Source organism: Accipiter gentilis, chromosome Z, assembly GCF_929443795.1.
Source record: "Accipiter gentilis chromosome Z, bAccGen1.1, whole genome shotgun sequence".
Lineage (NCBI taxonomy): Eukaryota > Metazoa > Chordata > Aves > Accipitriformes > Accipitridae > Astur > Astur gentilis.
In genome coordinates, this window is record NC_064919.1 from 24,926,267 (window position 1) to 24,940,193 (window position 13,927).

Here is a 13,927-nt window from a genome sequence, read left to right on the forward strand (position 1 = left end):
TGGCTTTTTAAAGCATTTCTGGCCGTGTCCCCTCCTCGCCGTGTCCCCTCCCCGCCCCTTCCTCATCAAGGTGCCTCAGCTGCCTCAGACCGCACTGCCACGGCAATTTCATTGAGGTTGTCACTGCTGCGGTCCCATCCTCCTCTGCACTGGCTCGCAGGGAGATAGCGGGGACAGAACCGGTAGAAAAATTGATGTGTAAAGCACTGCGTAGTTTTCCACTTCAGCTACCAAAACCAGCTTGGTCGGTATCAGCAGAGGAGAGAGGATAAGAACGGATGATCGGAAGGATGATGGGATGATAACCTGCGACAGCCTGGAGCCTCTAAACTGTTTGTAGTGAGTTCACACAGTCTAACTTCCTGAAAGCACCGACAGGAGGATGGCGCATTTTAGGCTTACCTCTGCCGCTCTACTTCTCTCATTCCACCGGGCCTTGTACTGAGCCAACTCAACTCCCCAGTTCAAACTGCAATCTTTTTTTAGAAGAAAAAGATCACTAGCAAAGAAAAAAATCTAGAGAAATACAACAAAGAGAAATATGATCTAGAGAAATTTTGGCTCTGGCTGTGCTATGAAATTAAGCACATAATATTAAAATCAGCGTGCTCACAGGGTCAGTTGGATAAAGAGAGGACCTAAAAAAGACACCAGGCCTGTGTTACCCTGAAGACCCAACACATATGTATATTCATAACTCATTTCTTAACTGTTAAGGACAGAAAGCGAGAAATGTATCCTTTGCTTCCTTTCCAAAGTTAAAGAACAGGAGACTCCACGATAGCTGCAGAAGTACAAAGGAAGGACGTTCAACCACCTATAGAACGAGCAATATCATAAGAAGACTTTAGAGCACAATCTTAGTAGAAGCAACACATTGACATATGCAAACTCCACACAGTGGTATTTGACAATTACTTTTGCCCCACTACCTTTATGGCTATCGGATATTTGAGGTGATGGGTGGCTCACATCAATGTTGACGTACAGAAGTACTTTGGCAGAGGGAGGGAAGCCAAGCACTAACAATACTATCAATATGGCTAGGCAGAGGGACAGGCGGAAGGGTCTGAGTGCAAATTGGTAAATCTCATTTGTAGGGTTTAGGGATTAATCCGTGCAGGGCCTGGACGACGGAACACCAATGTGATGATTAAAGTCGCCAGTTTATTGAGCTTAGCTAATCATTTTTATACAATTCTCTAAGTTGTTGAGAGACTTTGATTGGCTACTACATGCAAGCACTTGGTGTCCACACGCACAAGCATAAGCGGTGACTGGTTACATCGGTACTGTCCACGCGCACAAACATAAGACATAATTGGTTGTGTTAATTAAAGCATACAAGACTTGTCTTAGTCCAATTGGTCAAGATAAGCTCCTGAATTGAGGTTGTTTGTGCCAAGTTCCCTTTATCGTGGAATGTGCACCTGTGTTTTCCTAATTGGGATCTTTCTTCTTCTATCTTCTTATTTATTCTGTTCAAGGCCTTCTAAAGGCGCCTGGAACAATCTTGTGACCATGAGCTATCTTCAGGTCCAATAACTAACTTCCATATAACTGAACCCTACATCTCCCCCTCTCTCACTTTTTTTTTTTTTTTTTTTTTTTTGGATACCATATTGCTGTCTTGTTCCGCAAACTTAGCCCAGCAATCAGTAGGTGTCAGTTTTATGTGGGTGTCCCTACGGAGGCAACTATGGTTTTGCTGCACACCAGCCTGATGCTCTTCGGAAAATCCCGATATTTATACATTTGCAGAGGAATGGATTTTAGCACACGTGGCCGGCGGGTGCCAAAATCCACCTCAATTGAAAACCTATGACGCATGCACTCGCTGGCCAGGCGCACTGCACAAGTCATAGTTATCTTATCAATTCGTTCATGGGCTTTGTGATGCGGCCGTAATGCACTGAGAATTTTAATCTATGTTAGCTAAGATGACCTACGCATTAGTTTTTGGCTGAGGTGGTATTCGTATTGCCGTACCATCTATGATGCTTCGGATGATGATGGTCGCATAAATCAAACGGAAGTCCATTGTGGGCTTGCACCTGTGAAAACATAAGCATAATCTCGCCCTGAGGTTATTAATGAAAAATGGACTCTCCCATCACCCTATTTCTAGATTGTTAACTGAGTCTATGACCTTACTTCTAATTTCAGTTTTAACTAACTGTTTAGCAAAATTTTTTTTTTTTTTTTTTTTTTTTTTTTTTAATGAATGACTACATATCAGGTATCTTAAAACTACTTCCACACTCGGCTTCTGTGAGTAATGTTTCGCCGAGGACTGATTAACATTAAACTATATATATATATATATTTACTTATTCTCTACAGCACTTACTCTAAACTGCTTAGCCTCTATACAATTAGTTATAGGTTAGTAGGTTAGTTGATTATGATTAGTTGAATGTCTGTTACAGTGGTTAAAAAAAAAAAATTTTTTTTTTTTTTTTTGATGATTTACTCTCTTTTCTACCCACTCGCACTAAAATACATATTCAAAAACGATATCATACTCCATGTTTTTTACACGCATTCTTAATCTCCACATTGACTGCCGGTCTCCGTCGTGATTTGTCTAGTCGGTCTATCTAGGGCTTCAGGACCTGCTGACGTCTCCGCTGCCTCTTGCTCTTCTGAGTTGTCTGTGGCATCTGGTCGCTCAATCCACGGCTTGACCCATTTTGCCGGTATCCAATGGGGTTGTTCATTACCTGTGGAAACACAAGCATACCCTCTTCCCCACGTAAATAATTTGCAAGGTCCTTGCCATTGCTGTAAAACCGGATCGAATACTGAAACTTGCGGCTGATTTTTATCAACATTTTTGTTCCCACACATATGCCTATTAGTTGGGATCTGATCCTCAGTACCACGTGGCTGTAGCCAATTCAAAACATACAGTGCTTTGCTTATTAACTCTTGGGGAGTACAGTGCCGCATATCTTCCCCCGTTTTTAAAATGTTTAAACGATCCTTTAAGGTCCAATGTGCACGTTCAACAATAGCTTGACCAGTGGAATTGTGGGGTACGCCAAAATTATGAGCTACCCCCACCATCTGTAAAAATGTTTCTAATGACTGTGAGCGATATCCCGGGCCATTGTCTGTTTTAATTTCTGTTGGCACTCCCATGGCAGCAAATGCTGCCAAAAGGTGCTTAATTACGGCTTTAGCATTGGTTGATATATGAACAGTAGCCCACATAAGGTTCGAATATGTGTCAATAGATACATGAATAAATTTATATCTCCCAAAACTGGGATATTCCGTAACATCTGTTTGCCAAATTTGCAATGGTGATAATCCCTGGGGGTTCACCCCCTGTGGTTGTAAGTTTGGAATATTCGCACAGTCTGGGCAAGCAGCAAGAATAGCTCTGGTTTGCTGCAATGGAAGATTAAATTGTTTACTCAGCGCTTTTGCCGACTGATGATAAAATTTATGGGATAGCAGTGCTTGTCCAAACAAATCAGGTTTGGGTGTATTAAAATAGATGTTTGCATTGGCTACTACCAGTTGATCCGCGCACGCATTACCTTCCACAATGAATCCCGGCAGCGTTGCATGGCTACGAACATGATCGATAAAAAATAAGTCTGTCCGTTTTTCTAGTAACATCCATAATTTTAAAAGTGTCATAAACAGCTGCTTATTGTTTACAGTTTTTAGTAGGGACCTATGCATACGTTTGACTATCCCCACGACATATTGAGAATCTGAAATAAGGTTGACAGGTGTTTTATCCCATTTTTTAAAAACAGAGCATACGGCTAATAGCTCGAGCACTTGTACTGACCCCTCTGACAGAATGACTTCGGATTTCCAGGATGCATCCTGTAAATATACAAATCCTGCTTTACCTGTCTTGCTGCTAGCATCAGTAAAAATGGTAATGGCTTCCAGCGGCTTATTGCTGCAGATAGAGTGTGGTTCCATTGTTAACATTGTTTTAAATAATGGGGGGGGGGGGGTAGTGATTATCTACTTCCCCCTTGAAGTCCAGCAGAGCTACTGCAAGGCAGTCATTTTTCGTCATGGCATTACTCACAATATCAAGTGATACAGGTAAAATGATTTTGTCCATTTGCTTCCCTGAAATTTGTATCGCCCTTACCCCTGCTTTTTGAATGCACATCCCCAGAGCTTCAATTCTAGTGACTACCGTTTTTGACATGCTAGCAGGCAAGAATATCCATTCTAGTATTACCAATGGGTTTTGGTTTTGTTGCTCATCCCACTGACCCAGAATTCCCGCAACTTCCTTGTCTGAGTTATATACATACAAATTTATGGGCAAATCAGGGATATATCTGCCAGACATAGATGATGTGATTTTCTGCTCAATTGCTGTCAAGGCTTGCCACCCGGGCGCACTTACATGTAGTACAGAAGTTAGGCTATTGCTGCCCCGCAATAAGTCCAACAGTGGTTGTAAGTCTGTATTGGTGATACCACAATAAGGCCGGATCCACTGCAGGTCTCCGACAAGTTTTTTGTACATCATGTACATTTCATATGTCTTTGTGTAGCGATAGCTTTTGTGGATGTACAGAGGCTTCTGCAACCTCTCACAGACCCCAGGAAAGTTTGACCGGCTGCTGTTAGTCCGTGCCGGCACAGATCGAGGCTGCGTTGCTATGTGTTGAGGGTACGCACGTCTCAAATGCCCTGGTTGACCGCACTGGTGACACACGGGGGGGTCTTTGTATGGGCCGTAGTCTCCTTTTCCCTGTCGCACCATCAGTCGTAATGCTACCGCGAGTGCTACAGCGTGAGCTTCAGCATGTATTTTAGCTTTCTCTTGTTCTTGTATTATAGTAGCCAAATCCTCGTTTGCATTATTTGAATCAGGGTATATGCTAGGTATAATTTGTTCATGTTGAACGGTGGTATCTGGGGGCTGTTTTCTCATAGGCGGATTTTTACTCACTCCCTGATTCTGTAGAGTTTCCTTTAATTGTACAGTTAGGGAGGCTTGGGAACTGTCAGATGTCTGATTAATATCGGCAGTCCCAGGGAGTGGAGCAGAAGTCAAGAGCACAGGAGCAGGCGGACAAGCTCCAAAAAGTCTCTCTCGCTGCATTATGTTTTTCTCCCCGCTTTTCCCTTTCGCTTGCGGTTGGAGAGAGAGAGCAGCAAAAGCAGATGCAGATGCTTTATGATCTGCTTTCATTTCTTGCAAAGTTATCTTAATCAATTTCCCTAAAGTTGCAAGACCTTTAACTTCTTTAGACCTGTCACTAATTTCATCCCATAGGGAGGTTCCGATAGCTTTCCAGGTACTAAGCTCAAAAGCTGTACACACACTAATTGAAAGGTTTCTGTCCTTTTTAATATTTTTCTCTGTTTTTTCAACCAGCCTCATAAATATCTTTCCGGCTGTCTTTTCCCTCGCAGATGCTGCGAAACCCTTGCCGCCCTTTTTATCAACGTAAGCTTACGATTTTACCTGCTTTTCCCAAGCAGTGTCCTGCCTCTCTCGAGCAGTGCCGGTGCTGTCTTTCAAGCCACCGTGGTCCGCGGCAATTCCCCCGCCTTTTCAGTAGCGTTGCCTCTTGTTCCTCTTCGGATCACGTCGGAGGTCGCCAAATGTAGGGTTTAGGGATTAATCCGTGCGGGGCCCGGACGACGGAACACCAATGTGATGATTAAAGTCGCCAGTTTATTGAGCTTAGCTAATCATTTTTATACAATTCTCTAAGTTGTTGAGAGACTTTGATTGGCTACTACATGCAAGCACTTGGTGTCCACACGCACAAGCATAAGCGGTGATTGGTTACATCGGTACTGTCCACGCGCATAAGCATAAGCGGTGATTGGTTACATCGGTACTGTCCACGCGCACAAACATAAGACATAATTGGTTGTGTTAATTAAAGCATACAAGACTTGTCTTAGTCCAATTGGTCAAGATAAGCCCCTGAATTGAGGTTGTTTGTGCCAAGTTCTCTTTATCGTGGAATGTGCACCTGTGTTTTCCTAATTGGGATCTTTCTTCTTCTATCTTCTTATTTATTCTGTTCAAGGCCTTCTAAAGGCGCCTGGAACAATCTTGTGACCATGAGCTATTTTCAGGTCCAATAACTAACTTCCATATAACTGAACCCTACATCCTTGCTCAGGATTCTAGTGAGTTCAGTTTCTACCAGAAAGGGTAGACGTATGACTGCAAATTGGTAAATCTCCTTGCTCAGGGTTCTAGTGAGTTCAGTTTCTACCAGAAAGGGTAGACGTATGAGGTTCTGTAAAAGTTACATGACCTGCATCCCTTTCAGGTATCAGAGGACTCTTCCTGCTAGTGTATTTCCATGCTCTACTACTTCCCCCCCCACCCCATCCATGTGGATGTGGTACCAGGAGCTCCTACAACTGGAGAAAAAACAGTGTTTTAGAAAATGCACTTTGACACCTTATGTTATCTCTGCTACTATTAGCGTATTCGTGGTTTCTGAAAAAAAACCCTGATAAAATGAAGAAGTAAATGTGTCAAATGGTACCTAAGTTATAAAACACTCTTGGATAATAAGCTACTTAACATAGGAGAAATGTACTAACTGAGGAACATAATGAAAGTTTATAGACAGTGCTCCCAAGCTGCTAGGACAGAAAAGCGAGAAAAGACGCATTTGAACATTCCTGCTTGTTCCATTTTTGAGACATTGCCGTAAGACTTTAGGCTAGCCAGCACACAAATGTAAGAAAAAATGTGTTCCTAAGTGGGATTTGGAACTGTGTATCGTTGTGGTTTCTTTTCCTCACTTAGAATGTTGTTGTGCATTTTCTAATTCCTTTGCTAAAATAACGTGCACTCCTTTCATCCATTAGCCTACACAAAGAAAGTTTAAAGCTGACATGTTCAGGTTGTAATATTTCCCCAGAGATAAATCTATACCTAGGCCCCTCCAGGGAACTTCCATGCACAGATGTGTTGAGGGCAAAGTTGGCAATGCCTCTTGTCAAGCTGCAAGGGCAGTTAGGATAGTAGGAGGGCCAGGTATACCATTGCAGGTTCACCTGTCACCTACAACACCTTAGAGGTCCAAGCAACCTGCAGCATCACCCAGTGATGTAGTCAAGCGGGTTTTTAATCTTTGCTTACCGGTTAACCTGGGCAGTCAGTCAGAAAGGCAACAATAGGATATTTGGAAAATAATGTTTATTGTCTGTTTGCACTGGGACAAGGAGAGAAGGTAGCAGAAAATCATAATAATTAAAAAAAAGGGTCAGCTGTTGGCACAGTCAGAAAGGAGTACCAGAAGAGGAGCTAGGTTGCACAGGAAAAGCGACAGTTAAGGGTGGAGAATGTTTTGCTTGGAGAAGCTGACCAAAGTGGAAGATAGAATTGCATTGACTAGGAGGATACTCTAAGAAATCAAGAACCAGCCAAACCCAGATCTTAATAAACATGTGTTTGCAGCTTATGTTAATTAGAATAAGACTGAGGTGGATCCCGGCAAGTCTGCAAACAAGTGAGCTGGTCTGAGGCTTGCCTAGGTCATCACAAAAATGCATCAATTCTGCTAAGCCCTTCAATAAATGGTTTCTGTACTAAAATCTCCAACAGAGGATAGCTAATGGATGTAGCAGGGAAGAGGGCCAAAAAGCACTGACTTAACTTTCATAAGCAATATGAGCTCAGCAACGCCAGCTGCTGCAAGCTGGTATTTTGGGTCAAATTTCCATGAAAGCTACAAGGAGACAACGCAAGCACTACTCCCCTGCTCTGCTCAGTTGGTGTGTTACATGGAAAACAAGGTGAGTGGGAGAGCTCACACAGACCGATATCTTAGGTGGATGGTGGACATACTATATAACCAATGCTATATAACCCATGCTGAGAAACATAAATAGTTAAAATATTTTGAAGCAAGGTTTAAGTATAGCAAATCACCCACACAAAGTTAATGAAAATTCAGGCTTAAATCCATGTTTGTCTCAGTTCCCTGATTGTTAAGGAAAGACAACCACAAAGATCTGCTGAAAATAATCTGGCAGGGTTTGTGATTTTTTTATTAAATGAGAAGCACCGTAGAGGGGGCTGCATGTTTAGTGATGCACAAGAAATTATAATAATAAGATGCGTTCAGTAGAAGATTTGGATGAAGTATGGTAACTAAACCCTGGTGAGGTTCTCTGAACCCTGCAGAGGAGGTAGGAAACCTGTGGAAGAAGAAGAGTCAGCGATCCCATGTTTACTTTATGTATAGAGAGCTGTGATAAGCCTGCACAGAAAAATCTGCATTAGGCTTTTCCTAACATTCACTCAAAGAGTTTTCTGATTTAAGACTTTGCAGGTAATCATTAATTTAATGGCAATAACATGTGCATTCTTATACATACAGGACAAGCATGCAGTAAAGCACAGGGCAGGCTATAGGGCATGACTGCATGGTTTACTTAAGGCAACACTGAACTCAAACAGGCTCAACCAGCTGATACAGGTAACACATTTACACATCCTTTGGGCATTACGATCCAGCCAAACTCCAAGTTAAAGCAGATTGTTGGAGGAGTATGGACCTGTGCTAAAGCCAGAAGCTAGCCTTTGACTCTGGATGGATGATAGCAGACCACACCTCAGAGTGAAAAGACATGTAGTGTGGAAGGCAGATAAAGAAGTCAGTGAGTACATCTAGTCCCTAGGCCATTCTGATCCTAAAATCAGACTAAATAGCTTAAAACATCAAAGTGGAGAAGCAAAGATACTAATTTGCATTAACTGGAAAACAAAGGGAGACGAAAAAACAGGGTACAAAAAGGGCAAATGAAAAATGGAGGACAATCGAAAGGAAATAACTCTGTTACATGCTGTTTTCTTTCAGTTCTTTTCAGAATGCAACCCTCAGCAGGCAGAATATGCAGCCAGCCAGTCTGCATGTGGTATAAGGGTGCAATTCCTCTTTCCAGCCCAGGTGTGTCCTGTAGCCTGTGACTTTAGATGTCAGCTCTGGTATTTCGTGATAATCTACAGCTATAAGCAGAGTAGCCTGGACAAACAGGCTACTACTGCATGTGCTTTGGTTCTGATATCTAGGACATTGCTACTTTCAAAACTTGCAAGGTGGGAAGGTGTTGGGAAGTGGCTTGCTGAAAAAGGACATGGGCCTGTGGAAAAGTTGTGCAAGCAGAGTTCTGTGTGAAAGAATGTCAGTTTGAGCAGCAAGACTAGGCCTTGGCCGAAAATAGCTGGCTTTACTGATATTGGGAGAAAAACAACAGCTGGTCTCGCTGTTATCAGGAGAAAGACAGGGACGGTGTGACCTTGGCATAACTTCATAAGTAACTCTTGAAGAAGTTCCCATGAGAAAGTTACGGAACACGCATAGCTGCAAATCACAAGTGGGTGTGTTTTAGTAATGAATAAACATTAGCAATGTACCAATCATATTAGGACTAGTAGGCATAATTATCGCAAACTGTATAAATATGAGCTATCCGTGCAAATAAAGTTGAATCACTTCTATCACTCATATTGGGTCGACTTATGTGCATTCCTCCGCCGCTCCAACAAATGGCGCCCGAACGGGGACCGAAGAAAGGGGAATTGGAGCGACGGACACTGAGAAGCACCGGGAGCAGCGACCGGGGGGCAAAAGATTAACCGAACGCTGATCGTCTTGGTTGGTGTGTTAACTCTCGTGCCTGGACCGTCCAAAAGGGGTTCGCCGTCAGTGAGGGCTACTGGAAAAAGGCTGCAAAGACTTTTTAACCGAGGTGCCTTAATCAAGGTAGCACCAAGGAGTATCAAGAAGCCGGCCGGCAATGGATCAAGAGGTAGCCCTAAAATTATTACATTGCTTTTTAGAAAAGCGGGGGGTAAATTGCATTAAGCAAGTTTTGGGATTAGTTGCTTTAGGTCGTGTTAAGGGATGCTTTAAGAATCCGGATTTATTATTTAAGGAGAGTGAATGGCGTAGATTAGGAGACGTATTATGGGATATGGTAATTGACGATGATAAATCAGCTAAAAAACTAATGAAGCAAGGACAGAAACCTTTCAATTAGTGTGGGTACAGCTTTTGAGCTTAGTACCTGGAATGCTATCGGAACCTCCCTATGGGATGAAATCAGTGACAGGTCTAAAGAAGTTAAAGATCTTGCAACTTTATGGAAATTGATTAAGACAACTCTGTAAAAAATGAAAGCAGATCGTAAAGCGTCTGCGTCTGCTTTTGCTGCTCTCTCTCTCCAACCGCAAGCGAAAGGGAAAAGCGGGGAGAAAAACATAATGCAGCGAGAGAGACTTTTTGGAGCTTGTTCGCCTACTCTTGTGCCCTTGACTTCTGCTCCACTCCCTGGGACTGCCGATATTAATCAGACATCTGACAGTTCCTAAGCCTCCCTAACCGTACGATTAAAGGAAACCCTACAGAATCAGGGAGTGAGTAAAAATCTGCCTACGAAAAACCAGCCCTCAGATACCACCGTTCAACATGAACAAATTATACCTAGCATATACCCTGATTCAAGTAATGCAAACAAGGACTTGGCTACTCTAATAATAGAACAAAAAGAGACAATGTTAGAATTGTTAAAGGAAATGCAGAAAAGAGACGGGGAAACCAACCGCACCCGTAATAGACGCGGAGCCGCCTGTAATAGCCGCTTGTAATAGCCGCTGCAGAAGAAAGGCAGAGACATTGGAGGAGTGTAATAAAAGATGCCATTATAGAAGGGACTATGCTCCAAGCATTCCCAGTTATTGCATCAAATGGACAGAAAAAATGGGAGGTGTTTGACTGGAAGGTCATTGAGAAATTAAGGAATGCTGTGAGTCAGTACGGAATCAAATTTGCGTTAACTCACCAAATACTGCAATTCATTTTTTCTGCTGATACGCTGATACCTCAATACTCGCTTTTGAAAATGCTACTGAAAAGACACGCAAAGCATTGTGTAATTTGCCGAAAAATGCAGACGTCGTTGATATGATAGAATACACGGATCGATCAGTGGACTCACAGAAAGTTGCCTATGCTGCCACAGCTCTCCAAGGAGCTACAAAGAAACACAAGGCCAGTAAGACACCCTTGGTCAAGTGTTCTAACTGTGGCAAACGTGGACACATTAGGAGCAAATGTACAGGTACTGTTAACAGTAAGTGCTGCAACAAGTGTAAGAAAGATAACCATACCACCAAGAATACAGGAAGAAGGGAAACTTTACACCGACTGCGAAGGCCCCTCGCGCGGCGACACGAATGCAAGGGGCTTGAGCTGCCAGCCCTCAGGCAGCCTCGCAACCACCAGATCCGCCACCACAGGAAGCTCCGGAGTGGATGTGGAAACCGCAGTCAACATAAAGGGACCATTGGGGTTTGGACTTAGTGCATTTTTAATGGGGCAATCTTCAACAGCTCTAGAAGGAATTCTGGTGCTCCCAGGGCTTATTGATGCAGATTATAGTGGGACTGTGAAAATTATGATTCATGTTGTAATCCCTCCTGTTTCTATTCCTAAAGGTACCAGAATAGCACAATTAGTTCCATTCAGGTCGTGCGTTCCGAACCCGGGTGAAGTACAACGTGGAGATGGTGGATTTGGCTCCACAGGGAAACCGCAGGTATACTTTGCCATGGACACAACAAGAGGTAAACCAGAAAAGGTAGTGCAATTGGAAGGGCCCAATGGAGTTGTCGTCAAGAAACCGACGACAATCAATACAGGAGCTGATGTTACGATTATTTTATGATGCATTTGGCCTCCATCACGGCCATCGATCAATCCAAATTTTGGTATTGCTGGGATAGGGGGCACACAAGCCACCTTAGTAAGTCAGCTACCGATTACATTTGTGTTCCCCGATGGTGAACACATTACGACGTGTCCATATGTCATGACTACCCCAACTGAATTGTTTGGCCTCGTAGGCCATGATTTATTGAGCCAAATGAAGGCAATGTTAGTGACACATCCTTTTTAGGAGCGGTCACTGAGGGGTAGCCAATTTTGAAAATTAACTGGAAAACAGATGAGCCTGTTTGGATTGATCAGTAGCTGCTAAATTCTGAAAGGTTGCTAAAAATACAAGGGTTAGTTGAAGACCAATTGAGAGCGGGACATGTTGTCCCTTCTACTAGTCCATGGAATACATCAATATTTACCATTCCCAAGAAAAGTGGGAAATGGAGACTGTTACATGATCTCAGAGCTGTGAATGCGGTGATGGACAGTATGGGAGCCCTGCAGCCAGGTTTGCCGTCTCCAGTTATGCTTCCAGAAGAATGGGATTTGTTAATTATAAATTTAAAAGATTGCACCCAGATGGCGCTGAACGGTTCGCCTTTTCGGTACCATCAATTAACAAGGCAGATCCCTATAAGAGATACCATTGGGTCGTGTTACCGCAATGAATGCGCAATTCCCCCATGATGTGTCAGGTGTATGTGGCCTGGGCATCAGAGCCTGTAAGAAAGCAGTTTCCTCAGTAACTTGCCACAGGATGAGATTTTAACTCAATTGCAGGGCATCTTAAGCCATCGTGGAGTAATAATCACTCCTGTAAAGGTGCAAGAGGCAGCACCTTGGAAGTATTTGGGGTGGCACATAAATGCTAGCAATGTTAAACCTCAGAAGGTTCAAATAACATGAGAAATTTCAACGTTACATGATGTCCAGAAGCTTGTGGGAGATATCCAGTGGGTGTGGAATCTTTGCGGTATCACTAATGGCGATATGACCCCTCTGGTAGAACTCTTGGGTATGAGAATACTGTGCAGATGAGAAACGGGAAATGACAGAGCTGACCAATTGGTTGCAGCGCCACGGGAGCCTCCTCCAGGGAATCGTTTTCAACAAAGCACGGCAATCACATGCGTTCTTGCACCAACCCGCTAGGATGTTAACAAAGCAATTTGACTTACCACTTACTGACGCCCAAGGTATCTTTAAAGCATGCCCCGACTGTCAAAAGGAAGGGCTGGGCTTGGGCCGTGGGGTTAACCGATGAGGTCTTTTGCCATTGCAGTTGTGGCAAATGGATGTCACCCATGTCATGTGGTTTGGTGCAAAGCGTTCTGTGCACGTGTGTATTGATACCTATCCTGCTGCCATGTGGGCCACGGCATGAACTGGAGAAAAGGCCTTACATATTGAATGACATCTTCACGCTTCTTTTGCAGTACTGGGTGTGCCTAAAGAAATTAAGACGGACAACGGCCCAGCCTACGGTTCTACACGATTTGCTCAATTTTGTAATTTGTGGGGAATTCACCACGGTACCGGTATTCCACATCTTCCCACAGGACAGGCTATTGTCGAATGGGCCAACCAAACCCTAAAAGAACATGCTGCAAAAACAAAAAGGGGGGAACCCAGGGCTTACTCCCAGAGGAACGATTGGCCAAAGCCTTATTTGTGCTAAATTATCTTAGATTGACAGGTGATCACAAAGACCCACCAATGGTAGTGCATCATGTTCTTTTACAGGCAGAAAGGACGCAACAAAGTACAGGAATCATGGTAATGTATAAGGACCCAGAATCCAGGAAATGGTGCGGATCAGCAGAAGTAAAACTTACTGGGAGATCCTGGCTAAGTGGGTCAAGCCATGGCTTCGCACTGATGCTGGACCCGGAATTGTCCCAATGGCAACTGGCACGGCACCGGTGGGTGCTGAAGCCACTGATCCGACAGATTCTAATAATAGAGTATTACTAGCGGACACCGAGTCCTTCAGACAGGTTTTTAGAACAGCGTGCCTTATTGTATATAGAACTTGCTTTAGGTAAAAAGTGTGTTAAGCATAATTTGATTAAACATAGCGTGATTACGGGAAGACAGTGTGGGGTAAATGTAAAAGTTAGTTAAAGCCAAAATTAGGGGTAAGGTCTATTTCCATTAATAACCTGGGAACGAGGTTGATTGTGTTTCCACAGATACAGGCCCACGATGGACTCCTGTTCGATTTGCACGAC

General features: G+C 43.4%; 1 protein-coding gene and 1 long non-coding RNA gene across 2 annotated transcripts in view; one reads left to right on the forward strand and one right to left on the reverse strand.

Annotated features, from left to right (window-relative positions):
- The window catches only part of APC (APC regulator of WNT signaling pathway), a 317,483-nt gene that overhangs the window by 143,407 nt on the left and 160,149 nt on the right, over nucleotides 1-13,927 (reverse strand). The gene's annotated exons all lie outside the window — the stretch shown is intronic.
- Nucleotides 9,411-13,167, forward strand: LOC126035861 (uncharacterized). The gene is made up of 3 exons (XR_007505058.1): nucleotides 9,411-9,786; nucleotides 11,474-11,616; nucleotides 13,133-13,167. It is a non-coding gene; the product is annotated as an uncharacterized LOC126035861 (long non-coding RNA).